This window comes from Sorex fumeus, unplaced genomic scaffold, assembly GCF_029834395.1.
Source record: "Sorex fumeus unplaced genomic scaffold, SorFum_2.1 ptg000008l, whole genome shotgun sequence".
Taxonomy (NCBI): domain Eukaryota; kingdom Metazoa; phylum Chordata; class Mammalia; order Eulipotyphla; family Soricidae; genus Sorex; species Sorex fumeus.
In genome coordinates, this window is record NW_026606065.1 from 26,990,591 (window position 1) to 27,003,511 (window position 12,921).

At 37.7% G+C, this 12,921-nt stretch overlaps 1 non-coding gene across 1 annotated transcript; it reads left to right on the plus strand.

Moving 5' to 3' along the window:
- Positions 1-12,547: 12,547 nt before the first annotated feature.
- Positions 12,548-12,654, plus strand: LOC130019453 (U6 spliceosomal RNA). Its single transcript, XR_008791782.1, has one exon. It is a non-coding gene; the product is annotated as a U6 spliceosomal RNA (small nuclear RNA).
- Positions 12,655-12,921: the final 267 nt, after the last annotated feature.

Here is a 12,921-nt window from a genome sequence, read left to right on the forward strand (position 1 = left end):
CCACTGCAGTCAAGTTTGGCCAATTACCCAAGGGAGAATCAATTTCTTAATAGCCAAGGGCTGCCCAGATCTACCTCAGGACTTGGGCTAGGGGCCTAAAGCTTATGCACAAACTGTGCCTCATTCTAAATCTGAATCAAAAAGAATGCAAAAGGGCAAAAAACTAAGGTAATTCTTGCAAGACTTCCATTATGTTGTCAATTAGTTCTGATATTGTTTTTATAGAGTCAAATCAAATATAATGCAATGAATTTATTCATTAACAATCTTATTGACTCAGGGAAGATTAATCTAACAGTTAAACAATGTTTTGCTTTATTTTCTAAAGATTTTAATCTGATTCCAGTGCTGAGATAAAGTAGAATTAAGAAGTCTAGCAATCAGCATGTAAACTGGCCCAACAAAATTAGCAGCACTCTGTTTGAGATAATAGCCTAAAATTATTTCCTAAACAAAACTTCATGTGCTTTAATAATTTGTTAGGTATTGGCTAAGAAAAAAAGCTATATAAATATAATTAATCTTCTGGTTCATAGAGATTTGGTAATGAAGTTTTCATTTTGACAGCATCAAAGCCATCTTTCATTTACAACTGAAAGGCATTATTCCAGGGTTCTTCAGCTATTAAGGTAATAAGGGCAATTAGTAGTCAAGCCATACTGGCTGTATCCAACAGTTTGAACCACATGTTTCTGGGTTGGGGTGAATGGATAGCACTAGTGGGTCTTCTCCATGTATCTTCATTGCCTACCTCTTGGCAGATCACGATACAGACAACCCAGGACACAGTTTTGAAGATGCTGTAGATCTCCTAGGAAGATTTCTGCACTTTCTCTGAGCAGATTTAGAAACTGAAGAGCTGGCCCTGTGTCAATGCTCAAGAGAAATGTGAACCAAGACTGTAAAAAAGAGTTATTAAATGGAAGTTGCCTTCTCTATGCTCAAGGCAATGCTTTTTTCCTGAAATATTCTTTTTTTAATGTTTTGGGGCACAACTGACTATAGTCAGGGTTTACACCTAGCTCTGTGCTAAAGGAATGTTCTTGGCTGTGCTTGAGGGGACATATATGGTGCTGGCATAAAACTCGATGGCTGCATGCGAGATATTGTTATTGTTATCTTTACTATATCCGGTCCATCTAAAAAAACTTAAATTCTTGTCCAATGTTTGTTCTACTCAAAAAATCTATTTTAATCATTTCTCTTCACAAAAAATTCACTTTACCAATAAAAGGGGGGAATTATGACTTTAAATCAAACTAGCTATATAAAAAACTAAAAACAAAAAAAACAAAATTTAAGTTCATGAATTGAGATGTTAATGTCAAGAAAAATAAAGAATAATCTACTCTTTTGTTTAGGCTCTCTAGGCAAATATTAAAGTGGTCAGTTTTTCTTATAAATGTATTTACGACAGGTTTCTGTGAGGACTTTAAGTACAAGTCTCCTTAGGATAATTGGTATTGAAATACATGATATGTGAGAACCTACTTAAAATTCCTGTTCTAACATCAGGGTCCCAGTTTTATTGATGAGACCGTGATATTTTAAAGGAAGCTGTCAGGACTGAAAACGCTCACTTGAGGTTTATAAATCAGTTTCCTGCCTCATTTTTTAAGTGCAGGGAACACAGAAGATTCAGAGAGAGAAGTAAAGTAGTCAAGATGGGCTATCTGATGTGTTCTAACATGTAGAAATATTGTGAGTAATTTTCCTGTTGCATGGATTTTCCTCAAAGCAAAGAGCAAATCTTAAAATGCAATACACTCCACCAACATGACTCAGTGGAGGCATCCCAATCGGCAAAGCTACTTTTGCTTCTGAAATGTAAATTGTGCAGTTAGGTCTCCATGAGAATTCTGTGTGCACAGCATCCTCAAAGAGCATAAACACCCCTAACTCCTGACCATTAACTTCTAAATATACAAGAGCTATGTCTACCAGCTATGAAAGTTATTATAGGTGCACAGATCTAAGGCAAAACGAAAATTGCATGGGGCTCAATGTTTCCCAACAGTATTGGGTTGATAAATATTCTACTGTAAATCTTCTGGACATAATTTTGTAGCTTTGAATGTAGTGTAAAATTTTATACTTTTTGCATTTAAATTGCTCTGATTAGCCTTACTCTATAGACTTTTTTAAAATAAACTATAGGAATATTTTAGGGCTTATGATAGATATGGATCAATGGTGGGTGGGTAAGTGGGTGGTTATGTGGTTAGATTCCACAAATATGCAAAGTAGTTAATGAGAAAATGGTATTAAGTAAAAATGAAAAAAAAAAGCCAGGCTTCTCTCCTTAGATGTGAACACTGCTATGAAAGCAGAAAGATAAATACAGAAGAACTTTATTCTGATAATCTTACACATTTTATATCTAATATAGAATTGATTTTTCTTGATAAAACACTTAAAAACCTTAAAGTTCATGAAGAAATATGGTCCCAAACCAGAGTTGTTTGAAAGGTGATATGAAAAATAAAAATATACTGAGAAAAGACAAAAAAATTAATTTGAAGAATAAGGAAGGGTAAATTGCAAAGTCCTCTGAAGTGACTAGTATAAATATATAAATATATAAATATAGTATAGGGATTTTGGGAAAAGATAGGGGCTAGTGATGGAGCATATTTGTGTTTTAAGGAAATAATTTTAGCATGGGGAGTTAATTCCAAATAGGAAATGCCAAAATATTGTTCAAAGTTGACAGCAGTATGATTGGAGAATAGAGCCAGACCAGGAGAATAAGTTTTTAAATCCAGTGGACAAGTGACCTTGAATGAGAAGTAAAGGAACAGGAGGAAAAAGTCTGAATTTCCAAAGACTTGCCTTTCCATTTGGCAGACAAGATGGAGGGTTCTGAGATCATAGACTGAAAGTTGAGAGAAACAGCAAGTAATTTTGTTGGGGGTAGGACAGAGAACAATTTTAGAATATGTAGGTGAAAAAGATAGTTCATATGTAAGAATATCTATAAAAATACCTGTAAATTAGATATAAAAATATCTAAGAATTTGGTCTAAAAAATAAAAGAGTTTGAGAGATAGAAAGTTAGAGATAGTAAATAAGTTATTTTCTTTGTGTTTGGAGTAAAAGTTTGATGGAATTGCTACCACCATTCGAAAAGTAGCATATAAATTACGATTAAAATTAAAAATATAAAATCTTCCTTTCTTTTCTTAAATAATAAAAAAGTCAAACACAAAGCAATAAAGACATCCCCTTGTTATCAAAATAGCTAAAAGTTGGAAACAAACTCACTTCCCATCGACAGTTAATGGATCAAGACAACATGGTATGAAAATCCAGTGGAAGAGTACCAGGCTATGAGAAGATGAAATTTTGACCTTTGCAATATGAAAAACCTTAGTCAAATAAGCCAGATGGAAAAAGACAAATGTCATAAAATGTCATTGATATGCAATACATAAAAAATTAAAACTACTTAAATAAACTTTTAGATGGCTAGACCACATTAATGAGCACTAGAAGAGAAGAGGGTTGAGAGATGGGCAACTCATATAAAGGTGTAAATCGGATGCTGAAGGCGGCATAATGCAATGCTACTTCAACATGTAAAAGATGGGACATTTTAGGGAGTGAATGAAAGTAAAAGTGAGAGTGACGCCTGTTGCTTCTACCATCCAGTGTTTTCACATGCATATTAGTCACAAACTGCACAAGATACAGTGGGGGAAGAGGGGCATGAACAAAGACAGACAACAGACTTCTGTATTCTAAAAAAAGTTCTTTTAAAAGATTTATTATGAGAAGCAGAGTGAAGCCGATTTTCCTGGGATAGGAAGTCATAGTCAGGAGGAAGGTTGACAGAATGAGGGGAATTAGAATCTATCTGTGGCCTAAATAAAAGATGGAAGGCAAAGGAGAGGAGATAAATAAGAAAGCAAAGCATAGATAGGGGCCCAAAGCGGGGTGTGAGTTGATAGATATCTTTCTCAGCCAACAATAAAACCTTCTCAGCTAATCATCTAGTTGGGATCACATAGATTCCCAAAAGCAATGCCTTTAGAGGGGTGATGTCCCAGAGAGGATATCAGATCTGTTTGCTTGGCCCTTTTGCTAAAGGTGGATTTGAACTGGTAGGCGGACACTGTGTGCTCAGTTACCCTAAGAAGAGAACAGCTTGTACCTAGAGCAATTTCACAAATTCCCACTATGTTGACCTTGGTCTCCAAAACCCTACCCCATTCCTGGTCACATGAAATTAAACTTCTCCAAAAGATAAAATTCTTCACAATTATTTCCACTTTATTTAAACACCATAGTTTACAAAGCTGTTGCTCTTAATATTTGTTATAGGCATTCAATATTCCAACCTCAATCCCACCACCACTGTGACCTTCCCTCCACCATTGTCCCCATTTTCCCAACGACACCCCAGACCTGCCCTTATACGAGGCTCAAAGTAATTTATTTTATATTGCTTGTTACCGCTAAATGGGTACTGGAATTATCCAAAAATACTTCAGTAGAAGAAAATTTGTGAAAATTGTTATATCTCACCATGTGGTCATTACGTCCTTGTCGGAGGTTTTACTGAGCTTCTGTTGCTAGTTGAGCCTTCTGTACTAATGTTTCTGTCAATCAACCATAGTTGGCTTCTACGTGACATTTCCATCCAAACAGATGTGCTCCAGCTGGCATGTTAGTACTGTAGACTTTAGAATGCTGTGCAGCCATGTTTGTGACTGCATGCTCCAGAAAATCCAGAATACTTAACTGAGATGTGGTTTCCGTGGCAGAAGTGGCGGAATGTGAATCTGGTTGCTGGGGACTTCTGGAAATATGGGCATGCAGGGGCAAGTTGTATACCCCCACTCCAAGAAAGCCTGGAGTTTTCCACCAAAAAAGAAAAAAGAAAGAACACACAAAAAAATGGGTGTGCATGAAATTTTCAGCAGGTTGGCAGATTGGCAGTGAAGTTCAACCATAGGCATGGCAGCAGATGGTGGGGTGAGGATGTGACTGCTACGACTTCTACAGGGTAGAGGCTTGGCATGTCACCCCCCCTCCTGATGTCACCCCGGAGATCTAAGCCCTTTTCACTATGATTTTAAGGATTGGAAGAAGAAACCTAGCACACCAAGATGAAATTCAGAACTGATTTAAGTAGACTCAAAAACTCCTGACAGTGGGGCCAGAAAGATAGCACAGAAGGTAAGGCATTAGTCCTGAGCACAGTTGATGTAAATAACCCCCCTGAACACCCCTCAGGAGTGACCCCTGAGAACAAGAGTCAGGCATAAGCCTTGAGCATGGCTAGGCGTGCCCCCAAACAAAAATTAGCACTTTGGCCAACTCACAGTGCAGTGACCTTCCTCAGTGTGTCCTTGATGACACACACACGTCCTGGTGACCTTGCTCTCAGGCTGAGTCAGTGGCATGTACACAGCACCTCAGCTGCCTCCACTGTTGACATTTCTTTTGTGTTTTCCCTTGGCTTTTGTTCTCCTGTGCCCTCGACTCAGTTCCACTCCCTCCCAGAAGACACCCACATGCACTACTGTGTTTTCAGTTGAGCCTTAAATCTGCATGTCTTTGTAAAAATAGGGGGTTCCCTGTTTGATCATTTACATGAGGAATGTCATGCCATAAATTTCCTGCTGTTGCCTACCTTTTCATCTCAGCATTTTGTTTAAAAATCTATGGTGCTGAATGTACAGTGTGTCACTATAATGCAGATTAGCTCATATACAAACAGTAGGGTAGGAAATGATTCAGGATAACAAACAAATTATGATGCTTCATAAGCTATTTTTTTCAGGTTTCTGATACTTATAAACACCAAATAAGAGTTGTTGATCACAACTCACAGACATCCTGTTGCATAAAACAAGCATAGAGGACTATGGCCCAACTCATCTGCCCCTTTGAACCACAGCCTCCTGTCTGGGTTTAACCGTCAATGCCCCTCTTATAACCTTTATATTTTGCTTTTCTTCTATCTTTGTGTGTTTCATTGTTCTCTCCAGACCCATCAGGATAAAATCTTTATACTCCCTTTGATCTACATTTACAGCATAATGGTAAAACCTATATTCACTGTAAAATTACTTTCTGCATTAGTAATCTAATGTTTCTTTTTAACTGATAATGCATCTATTAGAATAATAGTTGCACTTTGCTGTATTTTTTATAATGATAGTGAATAACTTTGCATGACCTAACCCAACCTTGTTTTTTTCCATAAGCTCCTTAATTGTAGGGCATGATTGTGCTGACCATGAGATTTTCAGAATTCAAATATCATTTTACTGCATTAAAAAATGTGTATATCCAAACTATACTGCCTAACTGCTCAGCAAACTGAGTTAATTGTGCCTCATCAGTATTTACTTACTCATTGCCCTGGTAATGATTATTTGAACTGTCTCCAACTTCCCTAACGCTATAAATACAAAAGATCATCCAAAAGAGAAACTATCCCTAGACTTAGATAACTTAGTGAGAAAGAGAGAATATACTCATGAAAGGGTGAATGATATTAATACAAAATGACATGAGCCAATTCCAGATAGGTGGTTCAGCAAATCAGAATAAAGTAGGGGAAATATTCTATTAATGGTTTTAGAACTGGCTCTTGTGCAAGATTACATTATCACTGAGATATTCACTACTCCTTCTGCTCTGATCTCATTCCTACCAGGCTAGTCTCTGAGGGAGGAGGATAATTCTCACGGATGCTGACCAGGTTGATTAGAGGAACCACATTCCGATGAATGGGAGTGGAAATGATTTACCACATCTAAGGACAAGATTTAGAGCCAGACTGCTCTCCTGCTTTCTCTGTTGCCATGTCACAGATAAAATCTGAGCTTTAGGTTCTAGAATTAAAAAGGCACATAGCAGAGATTTAGCTAACCTGAGAAGTTGTTAGCCACTGAGGTCTGGGATTGTTTGTTCCTGCAGTTTAAATTAGAACAAACTGACAGACAAAACTACTCATTTGGCATAGAGGGGGTCGAGAGCTAAACCTCTAATGTTCACTTACTAATTAGTTAATTAGGGGAAATAGAAAAGCATCTCTAAAAGAGGATATTTTAAGATAATTTATTATCTCATTAGTGAAAGACCTTCTAAATAATGTACAAAATCCAATTGTCATAAATGAAAAGTTCAACTATGTAAAAATCTGATATACAGCAACATAGTTTATATCCTGGGAGGAATTTTTCAATATTCATAGCAAGTGATTTGTAATTAAAATATAATGTGCATTTTCAGTCAAATTTGTATAAAATTAGTGAATTTTGTAAAGTAAGCTAAAAATTCTAGCAAGCAATAAAAGAAGAACGAACACAGAGCATATGAAAACATACTCAATCTGATTAGTGAGCAAAGAAAAGCAATGAAAATAATGAGGATATTTCCCAATCATAAGATGACAAAACAATCAGGAAAGACAATTACTTTGAGTGGTAATTCCCAAAGAAGAGAGAAGTGACTTAAGAGAGAAACAACTCTGGTACCTGATTCTCTTATTCTCCATGGAATTTCACTGTCTCTCCCCTCCACCAAGTATGCATTGTTGAGGTCAGTATTTCTCAACCTTTCTCTGACCATGGCCCCCTTTTAACCTTGTTTCATTCCTGTATTCCTCATCCTGTCAATAGTCTCCATTTGCTCATACCAGGGGGACCCCCATTTACACAATTCTTATCTATGACATCCTTGAAATATCCTGGGAGACCCCTGGGGAGGGGAAATATAGTCCATGGTTGAGAAATTCTGGCTTAGGTCACTGCATTTTTTTATTGAAGTGTCAGGGGAGTTTATATATGGGTTTCAGGTGTATAATAGTGTGAGTCAATATTTGTACAGGCTGAGATAAGTCCAGTTGCTATCCTTTCTCAGATACAATTGGGATCTTTTTCCTGTGAACATTTTTAAGATATGCTCACTACAACTTTCGGGGTACTAAATCAGAGTATTGGTAACTGAGTCACTTTTCTGCATGCTATCCTCCTTGGTCTTTTGTGTTTGTCATAGATATGTGCCTCTGATATCCTGACCCCCATTGCATTTTTATATAAAGATAATGAAAAATTCATCAAGGACTAATGAATGTGATCAAAGTGTAAGTTTAGAATATAAGTGAGGTTTGAACTTGTGAGTGAGAAGAAACTAAGCAGAGATTCTCAACTGAGAACAAAGATACACCCTTGGATCATTTGATCACGATCACGACGATCACGGCCATCCTGTTATTCATCGATTGCCTCGAGCAGGCCCCAGTAATGTCTCCTTCATCCTAGCCCTGAGATTTTTAAGAAAGTGCTATGTTCAAGGCTCTAGGAGAATGAGACCCATAATTGTTACTGGTATTTGGCATATTGCGTACGCCACGGGGAGTTTTATCTGGATCATTTGCTGACAGAGGAAATTTTTGGTACTTACTAGGGTAAATTCTTAGGTCAAAGATGTAGATCAGCAACAAAAAACTTGCCTGGAATGTGTGAGACCCCAGGGTTTTATCCCCAGCACAACAACAACAACAACAACAACAACAACAACAACAACAAACAGTAAACAACCAGGAGAGATTCCATGGGCATGCGGAGATATAGGCAAGGAACTCTGAAGAAAATTCTACCAAAGAACAGTCACCAAGCAGTGACAATTTCATCACAAATATCAATAGGAGTGTGGCTGAGAAGCCCTGGTTGAGAGACATGAATGGGGTTCATCTCCAAAGGAGAATGGCCAGATAGAGGCACTTCGAGAAGACCAGCCATCAGTGTGAGCCACTGATCTTAATCACACCCTTACATAGAATGAGGGGTTCAATGTTTGAGGTGGGAGGCATTCAGATCACCAATTGTGCTCCTAAGAATCTATATACTCTTCAGGGGATGTAGCAAAGAGAAATGAGAATAGCAATAGAAGAGCTGTTTTGGTTGACTTGCATTACTTAAGACATTTCAATTAATTTTTTATCTCTTATTATTTAAGAGTTTTCCATTTTAATCAAGACTATTTACTACATTTTAGAAGTCTGTTCTGCATCAAATATCTCCACATGCAGATGATGACAAGTCGAATGTTCAATTTTGTGTTCTTTTGCAAAATAAATACTCAGCTCTATCGGGTAAGTTGGATTGGGAAGGCCAAGCAGCATGAGGGGAAATAAGAGAATAAAGGGTCCAGGAGATGGTTCTAGTTTTAGAACACATGCCTGGCATATGCAAACCCTGAGTTCTATTCAGGGGGCATTGCATGCCCCCCTGAACATTGCCAGGGTGGTCCTGACTGCCCCTGGCACTGTCAGGCTCAAGCCTCATCAGGCTGAACATTGATGGATGTGGCAACAAGAAAGAGAGAAAGGGAAGAAGGAAGGAAAGCAGGGAGGTAGGGAGGGAGGGAAGAAGGAAGGAAGGGAGGGAAAGAGGAAGTAAGTGAGGAGGGAGGGGTGGGAGGGAGAGAGGAGGGAGAAAGGGCAGGAGGAAAGAAGGAGAGAAGAAAGAAAGAAAGAAAGAAAGAAAGAAAGAGAGAGAGAGAGAGAGAGAGAGAGAGAAGAAAGAAAGAAAGAAAGAAAGAAAGAAAGAAAGAAAGAAAGAAAGAAAGAAAGAAAGAAAGAAAGCAGGCAGGCAGAGAGAATGAAAGACGGGAGGGAAGGAAGGAAGGAAGGAAGGAAGGAAGGAAGGAAGGAAGGAAGGAAGGAAGGAAGGAAGGAAGGAAGGACAAAATACTGATTACAGTGGAATTCATTCACAGTGCCATTACTCTGGCCAAGGATTTCTATATAAAAGGTGAAAGAATGGGTGTTTCAGTCACACATTGTATGACTGAAACCTAAACCATGAACAGCTTAGAAACTTTGCATCTCACAGTGATTCAATTAAAACAAAACGTTAAATATAATGCAACTGAAAATAAAAAACAAAAATGAAAGCCAGAAACTCTAAGTTCTAAGAACTTTAAAAAGTAGTGAATCCAAGATTTTTGATCTGAATGATTAAGCACCTTCCTATTTAAACCCTAAAAAATAGCCCTGGCATTGTGGTAACCTTGAAGAAGGATGTTGTCCAGATTGCCTAAACCATTTGTCTAACAGAAGGCTAACTGTAGAAAGCAACTGAAACTTCCTTTGTCTAATATCTTTTACATCCTGCTGCACTTGAATTGTTTGGTAGAAAAAAAAAATAGTATGGTCTGGCTATACTCCTCTGTCTTTTAGTGATTTTTCCTGCAGTTGACACCAACCAAGGGAAGAGCCCCAACTGTTTACATTTGACAAAGATATTTCCAGGATGTCCCATGACCCTCCAAGATTTCAATCCCTCATTACATAGCTTACTAGGGATATTTCCCTTCCAGTCTCTGTAGGTCGAGGGTAAGGACAGAGTATGGCAGAGTGTCTTGATAAATTGTAAGGTCTGGGATAACCTGGCAGATTCTCTAAGCAAATGCATCTCAATAGTCTAGTGGGACCATTTGAAACATCTTCAGTAGCTGAAGAAACAAGGAAAGACATCTATCTCCTTTAGTCTAAGTAGCTACAAATGCATGGGTTGTTAGTTGAACTGAACAGAGAAGAGAGCTAATGAGATCAAGGTCATAGATCTGAATCCCATTTAATTCTCTCTGGGACACTACCAGAGTTCTATGCAAGTAAAACTTTGTGGACTCAGAGGAACTCAAAGGGAAATTGTAGAAGAAATAAAAGTAGGACCAGAAGGTTACAGTGGAATAGAAATTATGTATGCACCAAATATCACCTACTACTCCTTTTTTACATAGAATTTCCTGTGTGTTGTCTTATACATTTGTGTGTAAGTGGTAAAGTGATCACTTTGGTGGAATAAAGAAATTTATGATAAAATGGACAACTGAGTGAAAAATAAAAATCCTATGTATATACTCCCACAAAGTTGGGTGATTTTTGAATACTACTATGTTTTTTCACTTATCATTAGTTTTAGTTTGTCTTCATATAAATAGCCTGCAATGCAAAGTGAGACAAGGAAGGAGTAAAATCCACCAATTTTCTTTATATACTTACTCCCTTACTCTCCCCTTGATAACAGGATAATTAATGAACACAGTCAAAACACACACACACACACACACACTCACTGAGCAAAAATGAATGCTAACACAGTGTGACCCCTAAGCTAACAGTATCAACATCACTTAGAAACATGTTAAAATTGCCTCATCTCAGGCTCCTCTCAAATTCTGCCTGTTGACTAGATGCCCAGGACCCAGTTTGCATATACCAGTTTGAGAACTGCTCAGAGAGAAATCTAGGGAAGGACAAGCCCCAGGTTTATCTAGGGCGTGTCTGCAGGGTCTTTCAGGGTCAGTCACTTGTTTACAAGGTTGGCAGCACCCAGTGTGGTCTTGCAGTGGGTTGTTTTGTTTGGTGGGAATTCTTTTCAGAGTCTACCCCACCTCCTGGGGTGTCACAGGCATCCAGATATGGAAAAGACAGAGGGAAGAAGCAACAAAGGCTTTGCAGTTCAATGTTCTCCTTCACCAGTGAGCAAGAATCGTAGGTGGCTGCTGACCACCAATGTGACATACTGTGTAAATTTGAGGCTCACCATTTCAAAGTAACTGACTTACCAGTAGCATGAAGCACTGGCAGCAGTATTGTAGGCTGAAGATCATTGCGGATGTCATAACATCATTTTGTGAATGAGTCTGTTTACTAACAAAATGATTAATTTTGTTATCTTTGAAAGTATACCATATGTAAGAGATTTTATCCAAGGACTTGAAACCCATAACTATATATCAGACAAAGGGAAAATCCCTTGGGTATATGTTTTTTGGCAGTTTATCTAATAAAATTTTCTTCTAATAGCAAATTATTGTTTTTAAATATTGATTTATTGGTTTTGAGTAACCATAGTTGTGGCAGTACTATGTTAATGTCTGTGGTGTACACAGTCCCTGCATTACCACCAACAATGTGAACAACTTCTAGCACTTTCCTAGTTATATTATCTTTTTTAAAAAAAGGTAATATTCATGATAAACTAATATTTAAAGACTCAATTGAAAAATATGTATCAAATATTTCACTTACTTTTAACCTAAACCCAAGAACAAAGCAACTCTTTAAGAAGAGGAGTAGAGATATTCTAAACATCCAGAGCATTGAACACAGAGTGGTTTGGTACTTATGTTGTTATATTCTTCTATATCATTTTTTATTGAAATCTGTGTTCATATTTAGAACTTTACTTGTTTTCATTGGAGACATACATTTTTGCTGGAAATGCTGAATGTGTAGAAATACACTTCTAAATTCTGACTTCTATTTCTTTGAATTTACAGTCTTATGCTGTGCTGTCTTTTTAGAAACAGAAAACTTAGAACAAAGGTCATAAAAAAGGCAATTTCTTTGATTTGGTAACAATCAATCAGGCTGATTTTTTTTTGATTCTATGTGGCTGTCTACGGCAAGTCATCCTTTGTTAGGAAAATACATTCCTCCCAAACCTCTTCTTAATGCTTGGACTCTGCCTCGCCTTCTGAACAAACACCTGACTGCTGTGTTAATCCGTGTGTCTCCGTGCTTGCTTTGGCAGCACATATAGTAAAACTGGAAAGATACCGAGAAGATTAGCATGGTCCCTGTACAAGGATGACATGCAAATTCATGAAACATTCCATATTTTTGATGATGAAGTTGAAAAAATTATGCTGGAGGAGTCGATCATTGTTTTTGAGGACTATTTGCAGTTCACGGATGTGGCTGCTTTCAACAAGATCTAAATCCATTATGGATCATTGCTCTTCAATAAAGGCTTGAAGGGGAAAAAAATAGAAAAGACGTGTGTCCTGCTTTTGCAAGCTTCGAGGGTATGGAATGAGGGCCCCGAGGGCAAGGCGCAAGAATGGAAGTGCTTCCTGAATAAATAAGCAGAGGGTTCTGCAAAGAAGGCT